General features: G+C 48.4%; 1 pseudogene; it reads left to right on the plus strand.

The window, feature by feature from the left end:
- The first annotated feature begins 14,511 nt into the window (after positions 1–14,511).
- On the plus strand, positions 14,512–16,256 carry LOC145942998 (uncharacterized; annotated as a pseudogene).

The following is a 16,256-nucleotide window of genomic DNA, read 5'->3' on the forward strand; positions in this document are numbered from 1 at the left end:
AAGGGACGTGCAGCCCTCTCGTTAGACGCCACCTTGTCGTGGTGAGAGGGCTCACCCATCTCGCAGGAGAGATGGGTGCTAAGAGCGTCCAATACGGCAGTCTTGCTGTATAACTTTCTCCGGCGTGCGGAATGTCTTCCACACGTCGGAGAAGTCTCTCACGCCGAGAGACACGAGGTCCGGCTCCCTCGAGGGTTTATTGCCCGCGAGCCGGTAGGGGTAGGCGGCCCTGACTTCAATTGCCCGGTGGAATGGCACCGTTAGGGGAGGACATTGCACGGCGCCTTTGGCGCTGTCCTCCCTCCATACAGTTTGCGGCCTCGGCCGCGGGGTTCTCGTGCCGTTTTCTCGGGGGGGATGTTTTCGGGGGTTTCTTCTCCCGGGGATTTTTCCCCCGGGGTTTCGGGGTGGGTTCTTTTGCGGCGGGGGCCGCGGGGTTGGGTGACCATCCGTGACTATCCGAGGGGCTCTGCCCGGAGGGTTTACCCGAGGGGCGTCGCCCAGAGGGAGTCACGGTGGTCGGTCGCCGGGGCCGCTCGGGCGTTTCCGAGGCGAGGCCCGGCGACGAGAGGAGCCCCAGGGTGCTGGTTGGGGGTCTCCAGGCTGGGTAGCCTGGAGACCCCCAACCAGCACCCTGGGGCTCCTCCCCGTCCCAGCGTCCCTGTGGTTGGCCGCACCCGGGCCACTCGGACGTATTCCGAGCACGGGTCGGGGGCGGCGGAGAAGGCCATGCGTGGCTACCCGAGGGGCGTTGCCCGGAGGGTTTTACCCAAGGGGCATTGCCCGGAAGGGGCCACGCTGGCTGGTCGCCGGGGCCGCTCGAAAGTATTTCGAGGTCGGGGCTCGGTGGCGAGAGTAGTTACCACCAGTCGGAAGCGACCGTTGCCTCTTCCGAAGCAACCGGCTGGTGGAAGGCGTCAGCCCACACTGGAAGTGATTACCGGTGTGGTGCGTGCTGGTCGCCACGGCGGTTAGGGCAGGGCCGGGAGGCGGCGACCCTGTCTGACCCGTCCGTGGGGCCCCCCGGGTGGCGCCACCTGCTGCGGTACCCCCAGGTCGGAGCTGGGGGACCCCTGAAAGCCCAGCGCGGGGCGTCATAACCCCCGTTGGGTATGTAAGGGGCTCGGAGTCACGGCCGGGGGTGCGGTATCCCCCCCGGTCAAGACATATGTGGACTCTCCGGGGGAACTTGGGGCCCGGCCAGTGGGGTGTGGCCGGTCACGTTTCGGGGCACCCCCTGGTCGGAGAGGGTACACCCTGGTCCACAGAGCCGCAGCAGGGAGTGGGATTCTTTCACAATGAATTCATCACTCAAATACAAAAAATCAAGCGAGAAGGCGAACGAGCGGGAGGAGGGAGTCATGGAGGAGAACACCACCACCATGCCTTCTAGCGCAAACAACGCGCAGGTAAACGGGGAGAGCGACAACATCTCCACAAGAACTAGGACCAAATTGGCCATAGTCAAAGTGGAGAGAATTGACCAGATCGTCATCGAAAAAAGACCAGGGCCGAGATCCAAAACAATGAACGTCGAGGATCAAAACCACACTGTAGCTGGACCGTCGGGCAACCGGGACACAGTTATGGGAGAATACGTGGATGTGGAGGGGGATACAGAGTCCATGAACTCGGAAGCTGAGAGCATACTCTGCCCAACCAAGAAGAGGAAACGAGGAAGAGGGCGGCCCGAAACCACATTCATGAACCGCCTAGTAAAGAAGGAAAGGGAAGAAAGAGCCCAGAGAGAGGCTGAGGAAGAGGAAAGAGAAATACTTAACCCTAAGGTATCTCTTCAGAGGGGGCGTTCCGTCACCACGGGGGAGCATGCGCTGCTGAAAGCCTCACAGGCCAAGAAGCGTGCCGAAGAGGAACAGAGAGAGGAGAAAGAGATGCTCGACTCTAAAACGCCTATGAGCGAAAGCCAGACGTGGCAGAGGTTGGACCAAAGGTCTGCGGATTATACCGATGAGATCGCGCATGCACCGGCACTGGATGTCGCCGCAAAGGGGATGGAGAGCATCACCTTGCTGAAGAAATACGCAATCAAGAACAGGAATCTCAATGGTACTGCCAGAAAAGAAATGGAGGATGCGGCCTGTTACCTACAGGCCGCAATTACCGCCCTGGCTGCGTCAACGGAAACGATCACGACGGTTAGCAGCCAACAGGAAGGGGAAAGTGATGTGGAGGCATTTAAACGACAGAATAAGGAACTCATGATGGAGATGCTTGTTCTAAAAAACGATATGAAGCGCCTCGAGGAAGAAGGGGGAAAAGGCAAAGGGAAAAATCCCAAAGCCATCCCCCAGGAAACAGTAAGCGGCGGGGAAACCTCAAGCGGGGAAAGGGTGGTTGCCTCTCAACCCGCACCGGTCCCGGAATGGCAATGGAGGTGGACGAGATGGTGGAAATCGCACCGTGTGTAGTACCACCACCAGTCAATAGACCCCCGGTAAAGGGGATTGTCAAGAGGATTGAAGACTATCCTCCTGGAATAAGTCAGGAGGATATGGGAGAATATGATGTGTTGTCCGCGCGTATCCAGGGGCTGCTCGAACAGAGGGAAAAGCTCAAAAAGGGAGCCAAGGCTCCCCTGGTGAAACCTCCCCCGGGCAGAGTAGCCCCCTCCAGCGCCGGCCGGCAGTACGCCATGCCCCCGCGGGGACCGGTCCCTGCCAAGGCCGATGCCAGGAAGGGAAGCAAGGGTAACTCCCAAAAGGGTAATAACCCTAAGGGAGACCCCAAGAAGGAAGGCCCCAAGCGAGGGATCCTCCCCCCAACAATCCTCCCCAGCTCCCGCGGCCTTTGGGAGCCCAGGATTCTACCTGGGCGAGGGTCGTTGGGAGAAAGGCGGCGAAGAAAAACCGGGCGCCAACATCTGCGCCCGCAGAATCCTCCTCTGCGAAAGGCAGCCGGGCAAAAAAGGCCTCCCCCTCTCAATAAGGAGAGGGTTGAGGGTAAGGCCGCCCCAAAGGCTGCCGCGAGGAGATCTGGGAGGATCGCACGCACCGCGGCGGTCACAATCTCGTGTCCGGAGGGCAAGTACGGAGAGACAATCGCCCTTGCCCGCCAGAAGGTAGACCCAGTAAAACTGGGTATCCAGGAGGTGAGGGCCCGCCGAACAGCCACCGGGGCCATATTGTACGAAATCCCCAGTGAAGACAAGGCGAAGAAGGCCGATCTCTTCGCCGAAAAGCTCAAGGAAGCTCTAGAGGAGAGGGAAGGAGTCCGTGTGACCCGCCCCTGCAAGAGGGGCGATATCAGGGTCCACGGACTTGATGAGTCGGCAACCGTCGAGGAGGTGAAGGAAGTGGTTGCGAAGGCTGGAGGGTGCCAGGCCTCCGAAATTAGAGCGGGTCAAATCCGCTTTAATAAGGGGGCCATGGGCACCCTCTGGGTCCAGTGCCCAGTTGCGGCCACGGTGAAAGTGGTCCCAGCAGGAAAAGTAAAAGTGGGATGGATTGTGGCTAAAGTGGAGCCACTTAAGACGCGCACCCTACAATGTTTCCGTTGTATGGAAAGGGGGCACGTTAAAGATATGTGCAGCAGCCCTATAGATCGTAGCGGCTGCTGCTATAACTGCGGCTCCCCTGGCCACAAGGCCATAGAATGCCGCAACAGGACGCGCTGCGCCCTATGCGCAGAAGCTGGCCTACCAGCGAGTCACCGCGCAGGAGGTGAAAGCTGCCAAGCCAAAAAGCGAGGAAGAGCTGCCAAAAAAGGCAGCAGTCAACTGGCAAAGAAGGGAGGAGTCAAGGGGGGCTCCAGGGATGGCGTGGCCTCCCCCGGGCCTTCCCAAGACAATAAAAGTAAGAAGAAAGGAGGAGCTGAGGGGGGCTCCGGGGATGGCCTTGCCTCCCCTGAGCTCGCCCAGAGTCAAAACAAGGAGGCGCCTAAGCCACAACGTGTGCGCAAGGCAAGAGGCGCCTCCAACAAGGGAAAGGTAGGAGCAGACGCGCCCCCGGCTCAAAAAGAAAGCGAGCCAATGGAGGTGGTCACGGAGGAGGCCTAAGCATCGCCAACCATGGCGAAGCAAATAGGCCTCCTCCAAACCAATCTGAATCGCTGCGCTGAAGATCTATTCTTGCACACCCTGGCGCATGGAAATGTGGTGTAGGGATCGCGGCCGAGCCGTATCGCGTCCCACCGGATAATCCGTGTTGGGCAAGCAGCGATACGGGCTCGGTCGCGATCACGTGGAGAAAGGAAATGGGCTCGCCTCCATGTACCAAAATCGGAGGCGGGCGCTCGTATGCAGCCGTAGAATGGGGCCCACTGTGGGTGATAGGGTGATACATCCCCCCCAGTATTGACCCTGCTACGTTTGGGGATATCCTAGATGAAATTGCACTCGTCGTGCAAAGGAGACTCCCCGAACCTATTGTGGTCGCTGGGGACTTCAATGCCCATTTGGCGCATTGGGGTTCCCGGCGAACGAACCGCAAAGGCAGGGTCTTGGAGGATTAGGCAGCGGTTCTCGGCCTCTGCATAATCAATCAGGGGTCGAGCAGCACCCTGGTCAGGTCGCAGGGGGAGTCCATTGTCGATTTGACATGGGCGTCTCCCTCTGCGGCGGACAGGATCCAGGACTGGCGGGTGATGAAAGAAGAGACCCTCTCCGACCATCTCTATATTAGGATGAGGGTCGACATCGCCTGCCGGGGGGTGCTGAGCCGCGCCCAGGGGGGGAGTCCGCCCGGAGGGTGGGCTCTAGCAAAGCTAGACTCCGACAGACTGGTGGCAGCCATGCTCTCGGCTACCTGGCCCGGTGCAGACAACGCACCGATGGGTATCGAGGACCAGGTGGCATGGCTCGGGGAGACAATGAGAGATGCTTGTGACATCTCTATGCCCCGAGCCAAGCCGAGGCCTCTGAGGGCGGCGTACTGGTGGACGGTGGAGATCGCGGATCTCAGACGCGTCTCCGTCCAGGCCAGGCGCCGCCTCAAGAGAATAAGAAGGAGGGGCCTCGGCAATGAAGACGGGGGCATGGCAGAAGCGCTCGAGAGTTACAGGGAAGAACGTAACACTTTGAGCGCTGCCATTAGGAAGGCTAAGGCGAGGTCCTGGGATGAGCAACTCAGGAACCTCAATGCGGACCATTGGGGGCGTCCCTACAAAGCGGTAATGAAAAAAATGTGGGGATGGACGCCCCCCGTGACGGAGGTGCTCGACACCGATGTACTCGAAAATATATTGTCGATCCTCTTCCCACAGTGTGACAGGGTTCCGGATCTATACGAAAGGGAACCTGTCGAGTGGGAAGAGGCGTACGAGGTGTCTAGCGCTGAGTTGGCCGGGGTTGCCAAAAGGTTCAGGGCTCGGGGCAATAAAGCCCGCAGGCTTGACGGCATCCCCGGAAGGGTCTGGCTATATGCCTTAGTCCATCTGTCGGAGCCCATTCGCAGGCTGTATACGAGCTGTCTACGGGAAGGAGAGTTCCCCCCAGTCTGGGGTAAGGCCAAGTTGGTCCTTATCCCAAAAGAACCGATAGAGCAGCGCCCTCCGCGTATAGGCCCATCTGCCTGCTCGACGAGGTCGGCAAGATTTTTGAAAGAATTATTGCCGACCGACTCGTCAGGCGGATGAATGAAGTAGGCCCAAATCTCCATGAGGAGCAGTACGGATTCCGCGAGAATCGATCAACAACGGACGCAATATTACGCGTCCGTTCTCTCGCGGAATCCGAGACTGCAGAGGGCGGGGTGGTGATTGCAACGGCGTTGGACATCACCAATGCCTTCAACACCCTGCCCTGGGGGAAGGTGAGGGGCGCCCTATTGGAACACGGCGCCCCACAATACCTCGTGGAGATAGTTAAAGCCTACTTCAGGGATAGGTGCCTAGAGTACCGGGATAAAACCAGTATTCTGCGCGGAAGGGCTATGTCGTGTGGTGTCCCGCAGGGGTCAGTTTTGGGCCCCCTGTTGTGGGACATCACATATGACAGCGTGCTCCGTTCTGCCCTCCCTCCCGGCTGCAAAGTTGTCTGCTATGCGGACGACACTATAATTCTGGCCGGGGGGAATGACTGGGGGGACGCAAAGAGAAAGGCTGACCTTGCTATAGCGTGCGTGGTACGCTCCATAAAGGGAATGGGCCTTAAGGTGGCTCCCCATAAAACGGAGGCCATCTATTTCCACGATGGCTCCCGGGGGAAGCCGCCGAAGGCCCAGGTTATCGTGGACGGCATCCCCGTCCAGCTGGGGAAAAATCTCAAGTATCTTGGCCTCTGGCTGGATGGGACTTGGAGTTTTGACGACCATTTCGGCCATCTGGCTGAAAAAGCCGATGGGGTAGCGGCGGCACTCAGCCGCCTGCTGCCCAATCTCGGCGGACCAGACAACCGAGTGAGAAGGCTGTTTGCGGCCGTGCTAAATTCGGTGACCCTATATGGGTCACCGGTATGGACGGACGAGGCGGTGACCAGGAGACGAATCAGAGACGTCCTCCGATGTCTACAACGGAGAATGGCCATCCGCGTCGTCCGCGGATATCGCACGGTCTCGCATGCGGCGGCCTCGGCCCTCGCGGGGATGCCTCCCATGGAGCTCCAAGCTCGTACTCACAAGAGAGTGTACGAGAGAATCAAGGAGCTCCGTGGGTGGGGTGTTAAGATAACTGAGAGGGTCCGAGGGGTCGTCAGGACACAAGCACGACGGCTCATGATCGAGGAATGGGGGGAAAATTTGGGAAACATCCCCCCATCCAGATCGGACAGGAGAATCTTCGGGGCCGTGAGACCTGTGTTGGAGGAGTGGGTGAACAGGTCTCACGGCAAGATGTCGTACCACGTTACACAGGTATTCGCCGGGCACGGATGCTTCGGCGAGTACCTGTGTAGAATAGGAAAGGAGCGTACCACGCAATGTCACCACTGTGAGGAGGACGAAGACACGGCGCAGCACACGCTGGAGATCTGCCCAGCGTGGGCAGAAGAGCGCCGTGTCCTCGTCCAGAAGACTGGAGAGGATCTATCGCTCCCGGCCATCGTTGCAAAGATGGCCGGGAGCGAGGAAGTATGGGAGGCGGTCTCCTCCTTCTGCGCCAAAGTAATGTCGCAGGAGGAGGCGGAAAGAGAGCGGGAGAGACGGGGAAGAGGGAGGAGACTCCCTCTCGCCCCTGAATCCCGGGAGGAGAGGGACGACCCCTCCTGGCTGCCTAGGCGAGGAAACCGCCGGGGGGGAAGAGAGCCCGTGACGAGCCGGGAGACGGCGGTGGGGTAACGAGAGGAAGAGTGAGGAGACCCCGTCGCCAACAAAGGCAGGCCCGGTGACACTGAGGGGGAACTCAAGTTCCCCTAAACGTCACCGGGAAAGGGCCGCCTCCCTAAGAGGCGACCAAACACAGGAGGGGACTGGGCGAGGGGCGCTGTGCCCCCCTCGCCCGGTGGAGAAGAGGAGGAGGAGGAAGGCCCCTTCTTTGGGGCGCTAAAGCTGGGCGGGGGGCGCTGTGCCTCCCCGCCCGGCAATAAGAAAAAGGCCCCCTCCGGGGGTGGAGTTGTAGTCCGAGGAGGTGGGCGGGGGCGGGTGTCGCCCGGCTGGCGGCCGCACGGCGAAAGCCTTGCGGCCGGGAGTCGGGCGGCATCCGCCCCCGCCCCTGCCGAGGTCCTCCCCCAGGGGAGGGTCTCGGCGATGCCCCCGGGCCGACGGTCGAATCCCGTTAAGGGAGGGAACTACGGCCTGGGGACATGGAGGGGATCACAGGGGCTCAGCTACTACCGAGCCCCCATTGCACGTGATCCCCACCGGGAAGGGACGTGGCAGGGGCGGCCCTCTCACCGGTGCCTAGAGCGCCGATGGGAAGGCACCACTGCCTGCGGGGGTGCTCCCTCCCCTTCTGGGGGGGAGTTCCCAGGAGTAGGGCTCCCGGAGCGTTGGCCGAATCTCCCGTCCCTTTTGGGAGGGAGAGGGAGCCTCGTTCCGGGAGCGGGGAGTGGCGGCTCGAGCGGGAACACTCGAGCCGTGACCCCGCCCCCCAAACTTTTTGGGAGGGCGCGGCGTGGGGGTGGTGCCCTCCTGCGCCGCAACCGGGATAGGACCGCACGATGTGCGGGGGAGAGTATCTTCCTCTCGGGGAAGATGCTCTTCCGGGAAGGTCGGGCCAGAGGATGGCAGGAAGCAATGCTCGGTAGTTCCCTGCCACCCTCGTAAGAGCCAGCGTAGGCACCCGCTGTGGTTTTAGTGAGGTAGGTCTTGAGCCCCCTGATCGACCCATTCGTGGAGCAAGGAGTCCCACATAACCCTCATCCTCTACCCGGGGGATGAGGGTACCATGAGGTTTCCACAGCGCCAAAAAAAAAAAAAAAAAGGAAGGGACGTGCAGCACCAAGTGATGCTGGAGAGGACCGAACAACTTTCCCGAGGGGAGAAAGGCCGTTCAAGAAAGTCATCCGTTTCGGGATACTCTTCGAAATAAACATTGTATCGGTATTGCTTAGCGAAGCATTAACCGCATTGCTTGAACGCTGTTGATAGCGTATTTTAATATTTTAGTTTTATAGTACTTCAAATACTCAAGTACTGAGTATGTTTTATAATATATATTTTGTTGACTACGTTTACTAAAACTCTTTTCTAGTTAGCTCTAGTCCTTATCAGGCGTATCCCGTTTGGACACGTAACGATTGGACACTGCTCGATTGGACACGCATTATTGGACACGTTTTATTGGGCACTGCTTGATTGGACACCGCACGATTGGACACGCATATTGCACGATTGGACACAGCAGGATTGGACACCGCACGATTGGACACCGCATGATTGGACACGGCACGATAGGACACCGCACGATTGGACACCGCATGATTGGACATGTACGGATTTATTACACTTATTTTTACATAATGCAAATAATCGTCCGATGTTTTCAGTGCGAAACAAGGTCTATATCTATAAAATTCCACATGGGTTTGCAACTTTTCACGCGAAGCGAGGTTCTACCCAGACCTATGTGTCTAGTTTTTTGATAGTGGAACCCCCCACAGGGGGGCGGAACCCACTGTATCCACGCTTACACTTTTCCACGCGAAGCGAGGTTCCACATGGGTTTGCAACATTTTATGCATGGCTAAAATTTTGTTTAGGTGGATTTCGTCTTACTTACTTTTTAGATTCAATCAAGTAACGATTTATATTTTAATTGTTAGACCATATTATACGAAAAAATTAGTGTAATAAATTTGAACGTGTCCAATCGTGCAGTGTCCAATCGTGCGGTGTCCAATCGAGCGGTGTCCAATCGAGCAGTGTCCAATAAAACGTATCCAATAAAGCGTGTCCAATAAAACGTGTCCAATAAAGCGTGTCCAATTGAGCGGTGTCCAATCGTTACATGTCCAAACGGAGGTCACCCGTCCTTATCGTATAGCGTATATAGATTTTGTTATGCGAGTCAAGTCCTTATCAAGCGAGTCTTGAGAGTGAGCGTGCTTAAGGATGTATAATGGGAAATGCTTGGCGGATGATTGATTTTTTTACCATAGTATTATGATAGTAATAAAGTATTTACTTCTGTCCTTACCAATAATACTTACCATATATTACCTTACCTGGGTCATCCTTACCATGTACTCTTTATTATTGACACTTACCTATATAAGTTTAATATACTTACCTAGTACTTATTTAATATATTTCAATTGTTTTGAGTAACTTACCTTATTTATTTAAATATGTTTGATTGTTATATTCGAGTCATTTTACACTTAAGGCGAAATCCTACACGTTTCTGCCGATAAAAAAGTTCATGAAAGTAGATTCTGTATTTTCTCGGAAACGGCTTTACAAAATAACTTGAAATTTTCGCAGTCGATGTCTTTTTAATAGAGGAACAACATGATTCTCCGCGTTTTTCTATTATTTTGAAAAAAAATTATAGTTTAATGTACCACGCGGATTCTGTAATGGAAAAAGGTTATAAAATAATTTCGGTTGAACTAATGGAAAAACGAAGAGAACCAGCTTCTAGTCACAGTGAAAATAAGCATTTTGACGTATCAACTATTTCATTTTATGTTAAGATGCCTGAAAAAATACGGAATCCGAATTGCATAGATAATTGTTGATAATTTTAAGAAAATTTCGGTGCTGATTTATGAACATTAGTTCTGACATATTCCGATAGAGTAGCGTTGAAATATAATTCTCAGCTAAATGTCAATTGTTATTGGGCCAAGCAGTAAAGCATGAAATATGATAGTTATAATTATTTTTATTTTAATATACTAACGAATTGTTCAAAAATACGTTGGTGTAAAAAAATACAATGCACGGGATAGATGATGCACACGTACTCTCTGTCACTAAAGAGATTATGATGGATGCACTTGAATTATATTATATTTTTACAATTTTTCTCATTTCAGTAATTTTAAGATTTGGATCCAATTCTGCTGGCAGTGTTGTTAATTTCCTTTTATTATTCGTATAAATATATCTGATATGTGATATGATATCTGCATATATGTATATAAGCGAATAATTGATATCGATTCGCAGGAGTTCATCATTGCCTGTAATTGCATTGTACTAAATGATTCACTTTGAGTCCTTGCATAAAAATCCAATTCTGTTAAAATATATTTAATTTGTTTTACATTTTTCTGATGTATGAAAAAAACTTTTGAGGATAATTTATTAACTATGGATAATTCGTAATATTGAATATCCAGGAATTGAGTTTACAGTTTTATTCGCATAGAATTATGAAACGTGTATAAGATTTCAACTTGAATGATCGGGTGTGCAAGAGGTTCTTGGAATATTTTTGCTAAAGCAAAAAGTATTTTTAATCATTCAAAGTACTTCCTGCGCAAGAATTTTTGTCAGACTAATTATTTGACGACATAATAATTTTATATAGAAATTTGGCAGACTATCATAATTGCTGGGATGGAAATTTCAAAATTACTAAAAGTATGTATATATAGAAACATTATGACTATTCTGGTAATTATGAAAACAACCTGATCACGCGTCTTTATGGTTGTCAATCGATTTACATGTTGCTAGTGTTGCTGTGTGTTGCAATTTATGCTCAGCCGTTGGCTGGTAGCATATGAATGATAGTTGAAAGGCAGAAAAAAAATTGAAATACATTGCCTTCACATTTCGCTTGTTTTCGGTTTTATGACTCATTGCTGCTTGCTTATAACGTACAATGTACACGCGCGTTCTTCGAAAGCATTATTATGAAAAAATAATTGTCGTTAATAACTAATTATTCTTATTTTTAACAACAGTCAGTGGTGCAAATTTCCGCCGCTAGCACCGCATGCACACAATATTGATACGTTCATCGTTTGTGTGCGTGCGGTGCTAGCGGGCGGAAAAGCGGATTACATCACTGAACAGTGCTGGTGTTCTTTTTAGTTATTAGTTTTTCGTTATTTATTAATTATTACAATTACAATATATTGTGTAATAGATATTTTTTGGTTACTGTCTGGTGTACAATTTTTTTGTGAAACTACGTCGACGAGATTTCAATGGGAATTCCTAAAAAGAAATCACATTCGCGGAAGTTCGTTTATCGTGTCAGATACGTATAAATACTTATGATTACTAGCGGATCCTGAAATCGATAAAGGGGGGAGAGGTTTCTACAAAATTATTTTACCTAAAAATGAACTGCTTAGGATTTTTTAAATAATCATGAAAACATGTTGGTGCACATATTGTATAAGGTTAAAGGTAAAGAAAAGTATTATATGCCTTGCATCCAAGATATTAGAAGTAGATCGCTTTAAGAAATTTTTTTCTTAAATTTTAAAAAAAGCATTTTGTAGAGAAAATGTTCCAGTTTATGGTACTTGTATTGAATTTTTTGAAAAAAATTTTTTCATCGAACTGCAGACTGTCAAAAATATGTAATTTTAATAAACAAAACTATGTGTCCTTTTTTTAAAGCACAGTACGTAAAGATAAAAAAATTTCTAAAAATCACCGATTCTGCGTTAAAGTTGAAACTTCAAGCTTCAAAATGCGTTTAAAATTTTTAATCTACGATGATTTTTCGCCGAGTTCCAGCAGTTTGAAAATAGCATAATTTTGAGGATAGGAAAAGTGTTCCCTATTTTTTTTTTAGTAGTGTATGTAGAATACGGTACCATAAAAATATATATATTTTTTATGACCGCTAATAAATAATTGAACAATACATTGAAAAATTAACTGTAAAAGGAAATATTTAAATCAAATCTATTTGTTTTATGTTGATTTAGCTAAAATTCCAATTTTGTTTTGGAAAAAATATATGACGCTGAAACTAGCCGTTTATAATGCTTAATTAACAATACCTACTATGCCTAATTAACAATGCCGTTTATTCGGTTAAAACGTTAATAAATTTATCTAGCACCCGATTTGAAGATACACTGTTCGATTAATTGGATCCATAACTATAAAAATGTGTATTTATTTTTTTATTTCCTTTAGCTGCAAAAAATTAATCAAACATTTGTGACTCGCGATATACACGTTACACGCGTCTGACTCGCTGCGCCGCGCGCCGTTGCCACTTCAGTGGCACGGCGGCTACTACTAGGCGGCTAGTTTCAGCGTCATAAAAAATATTCATTTACGAGTGGATCCCATTGCGATCCCAAAATTTCCTTTATGGTTCCATATTCTACATACATATAATATGTGCACCAACATGTTTTGATGATAATTTAAAAACACAAGCAGTTCATTTTTAGATGGACCACGCCATATGAATTTAGTTATATTCTGTATACGTTATTTTAGGCGGCAAATAATGGCACAGTCAATGGAAAGAAGTGCCAGCAGCCCCGCCGGACCTGACGTGAATACATTGTCTACTGCTATGGATGTATTAAAGGTACGAAAATTGTCAGAGAAACGAGCGACTTCTGATTCTCCAGAGATCATTTCAACTCAAGATTCGATAAGAACGGTGTCTACAAGACAAGCTGTTTCTGATTCGTCAGAAAAAACCACGACAAGAGAATGCTGTGATTTTGATCAAGATCACCTGCATGCTGAGAGCCTTTACACAATCGACACGTCTGTTTCACTAAATTTATTTGAACAAGAACAAGATCTACAAGAAAATTCATTCGATCTCGTGATTGACAATTCTCCTTTAGATGTGGGTCATATTCAAGAAGCTAAAATTGATGGCCGACGAATTGTCGATATCACTTTTTTCTTCAGCAACTTCACGAAAAATTTGATAATCACAATCGTGCACTTGAATGCCCATTCAGTTCTTTAAAAATGATTAAATATAGGGATCATGGCTTAAGAACACAACTGTTTTTTAAGTGTCAGATGTGTCATAATACTTTTAATATTTTTACTGATCGCAATAACGATGACAATATTTTAGGAATAAACAAAAGTGCTGTTTGTGGCTCACATCGGGTGGAGGATATTCGGCGATGCAAGAACAACTCGCTGCAATGGCTATCCCATCGATGACATCTTCCACGTATCAAAAGTGTCGTCAATCTCTTTTTGACTGCTTCCATGAAGTTGCTAAAGAAGAAATAAAACAAGCCGCTGCAATAGAAAAAGAAATTGCCATAAAAAAGGGACACATTATTAATGGTATCCCGTATATAACAGTTGTTTCTGACGGCTGTTGGGCAAAGAGATCCTACTCGGGTGCAAAACACGATTCACTTTCCGGAACTGCAATGATTTTCGGTCACGAAAGTAAATTAGCACTTTACGTAGCAGTGCGAAACAAATATTGCGCAATCCATGCTAGGGTTGAAAGACTTAATAAAAATCCACCTGAACATGTCTGTTACAAAAATTGGGGTCGAGATCAAAGTTCGACTGCAATGGAGACAGACATAATTCTCAAAGGATTCAAAAACAGCGTCAAAATTAATGGTTTGATTTACAAAACTCTCATTTCTGATGGGGACAGTAGTGTTTACCAAGCTATTCGAAATGCCGATCCGTACGCCGAGTACGGGATCATGGTAGAAAAAATTGAGTGCAACAATCATTTATTTCGCAATCTGTGTAAAAAACTTAAAGTTGCATCAAAGATGAGACTTCAATCTGTTCCTGCAAAAGGCACGATAAGCGTCACCGATTTTAGAAATTGCATATCGAAAAGCGGTTTAAAAATTCGAAAAAAAAATCGAATTAGCACGGGATTTACGTAATGCAGAGGACGTTCCGGAGCTTGAAAAAATTAAACGTCTTCAAGGCGATATTCTAAAAATTCCCAATCACATATTCGGTGATCATTCTTCTTGCAGTACACTGTCAATGCCGTGTGAGTCCAAAGAGAATGAAAAAAACTTGCTACCAGAGCTTCGTCGGACGAGTATCTACCCGGCCGTCACAGAAGCAGTTAACTATTTGATGTGTCACGCCAAAAGTCTTTTAAGAGATGTTACGAACAACATGGCGGAAGCGTGCAATTCTAGTCAATAAGTTAAACTCTGGAAAACGAATCAATCATTGTGCGAAAGATTCATTTCAAGTCAGATGTTATGGAGCGGTTGCACAATATAACACTATGGGAGTATTATCACGAATACACAACAAAATTTCTGGTACAATTCCTACTTCGGTTTCGAGAATGGAGAAGAATAGGCAACTGCAAGTAAAAAGGACCAGACTTTTCCGACAAACAAAGGGTATTCGTAGACATCGAACGTGGCACGGACTCGACAAGGACTATGGGCCGTCTGCTGAAAATCCCGATCTGCCAAAAGATGTTTATGACATTCTTGTGCAAAAGCACTTTGAGAAATTAAAGGAGATTCAAAGAAACCGAATACAGATAGAGCGCGATACGGTATCTCAAATCGACTGTGACATGTGGCACCTGTTGCGAACCGACATTATTACTGCATCTAAATTTGGATCGATATGTCGTATGCTAGAAACTACTTCGTGCGCGAATATGGTTTCAAGTATCCGATATCCAAAGGTACTGGATACAGTAGCTGTTCATTACGGTATAGCTAATGAACAAAAGGCTAGAGAAACATTGGAGTCGAAACTGCAAAAGGAAATCAGGCTCTGTGGGCTATTCATTGATGAAATGTTACCCTACTTGGGAGCGTTACCGGACGGTCTTATTGACATCAATGGTATTGTTGAAATTAAATGTCCACTTTCAGCAAAAGGATTAACAGTCGAAGATGCCATTCGACGCAATGTCAACCTTCGCCGAATCTTTCACAAGAAAAATACTAACAGGATGAAAGTCATATGTACTTTTATCAAATACAAGGTCAACTCCATGTAACACAGCGAGACTACTGGATCTTTGCGCTGTGGACTTCAGTGGACATAAAGTACATCACAGTTCACAGAGACAATACTTTTTGGAAAACTAAAATGGAGCCTTTCTTATCTCGTTTCTACATGGAATGTCTTCTTCCCGAAATTGTTGACAACCGGCGTAATAGATCTATGCCCATCCGAGAGCCGGAATACATTTTGCGTGCTCGTGCTGAAGCTAATTCAAAAGAAATACTGAGTGTACGAGTTCAAGATAAACGTAAAAAAGCAACCGCCGCAGCCAGCAAAAAACGCATCAAGTGTTGTAACGACGGCAGCGATATTTCTATTGATGCTGCAAATCCAATGCATGAAACGTCATTTGAAAAATTCGTTAATATCGCGCAAAAGACCCCAAGATCGGAATGGTCACCAATCGAAATTGATGATAATGTACAAATCATAGATGAGGATATACAAGTTCTTGAAGCTGTGAGACTAGATATTTCTATCGACAAAGTCATTGCCAATATACTACCAAAAAATAGCCTCTTAACTGATACAATCGACTTATTTCAAATAATTGTACAGGAAAACTCTAACTTTAAATTCAATCCTGCTTGCTACACGGCCTATTATCACTATATTAAACCCTGCGATCCGCAACAAAAAGATATGCAAATAATCGGAGGTAATGCCTCTAGACATTGGTGTTGCGTGTATTATGATGGAGCTAACGTCATAGTATATGACAGTTTGAATCGTAGTGAGGCATGTTTTTTGCGAGATGATGAAAAAAGATACATCAAGAGACGCTATCCTCATATTACATGTGATGAAATCTTTTTTCAGCCTGTAACAAAACAGCCTGATTCCTACAGTTGTGGAGTTTATGCTACTGCATACGTTACAAGCATAGCAATAGGAAAAGACTCCTCCCATAAATCGTATTCACTAGACGCATCAAAAATGAGATTGCATTTAATAAATATTATTCAAAATCGAAAATTGATACCATTTCCAATGGAATAG

Source organism: Prenolepis imparis, unplaced genomic scaffold, assembly GCF_030444845.1.
Source record: "Prenolepis imparis isolate NDT839.2.m4 unplaced genomic scaffold, iyPreImpa1.0 SCAF_11, whole genome shotgun sequence".
Classification (NCBI taxonomy): Eukaryota; Metazoa; Arthropoda; class Insecta; order Hymenoptera; family Formicidae; genus Prenolepis; species Prenolepis imparis.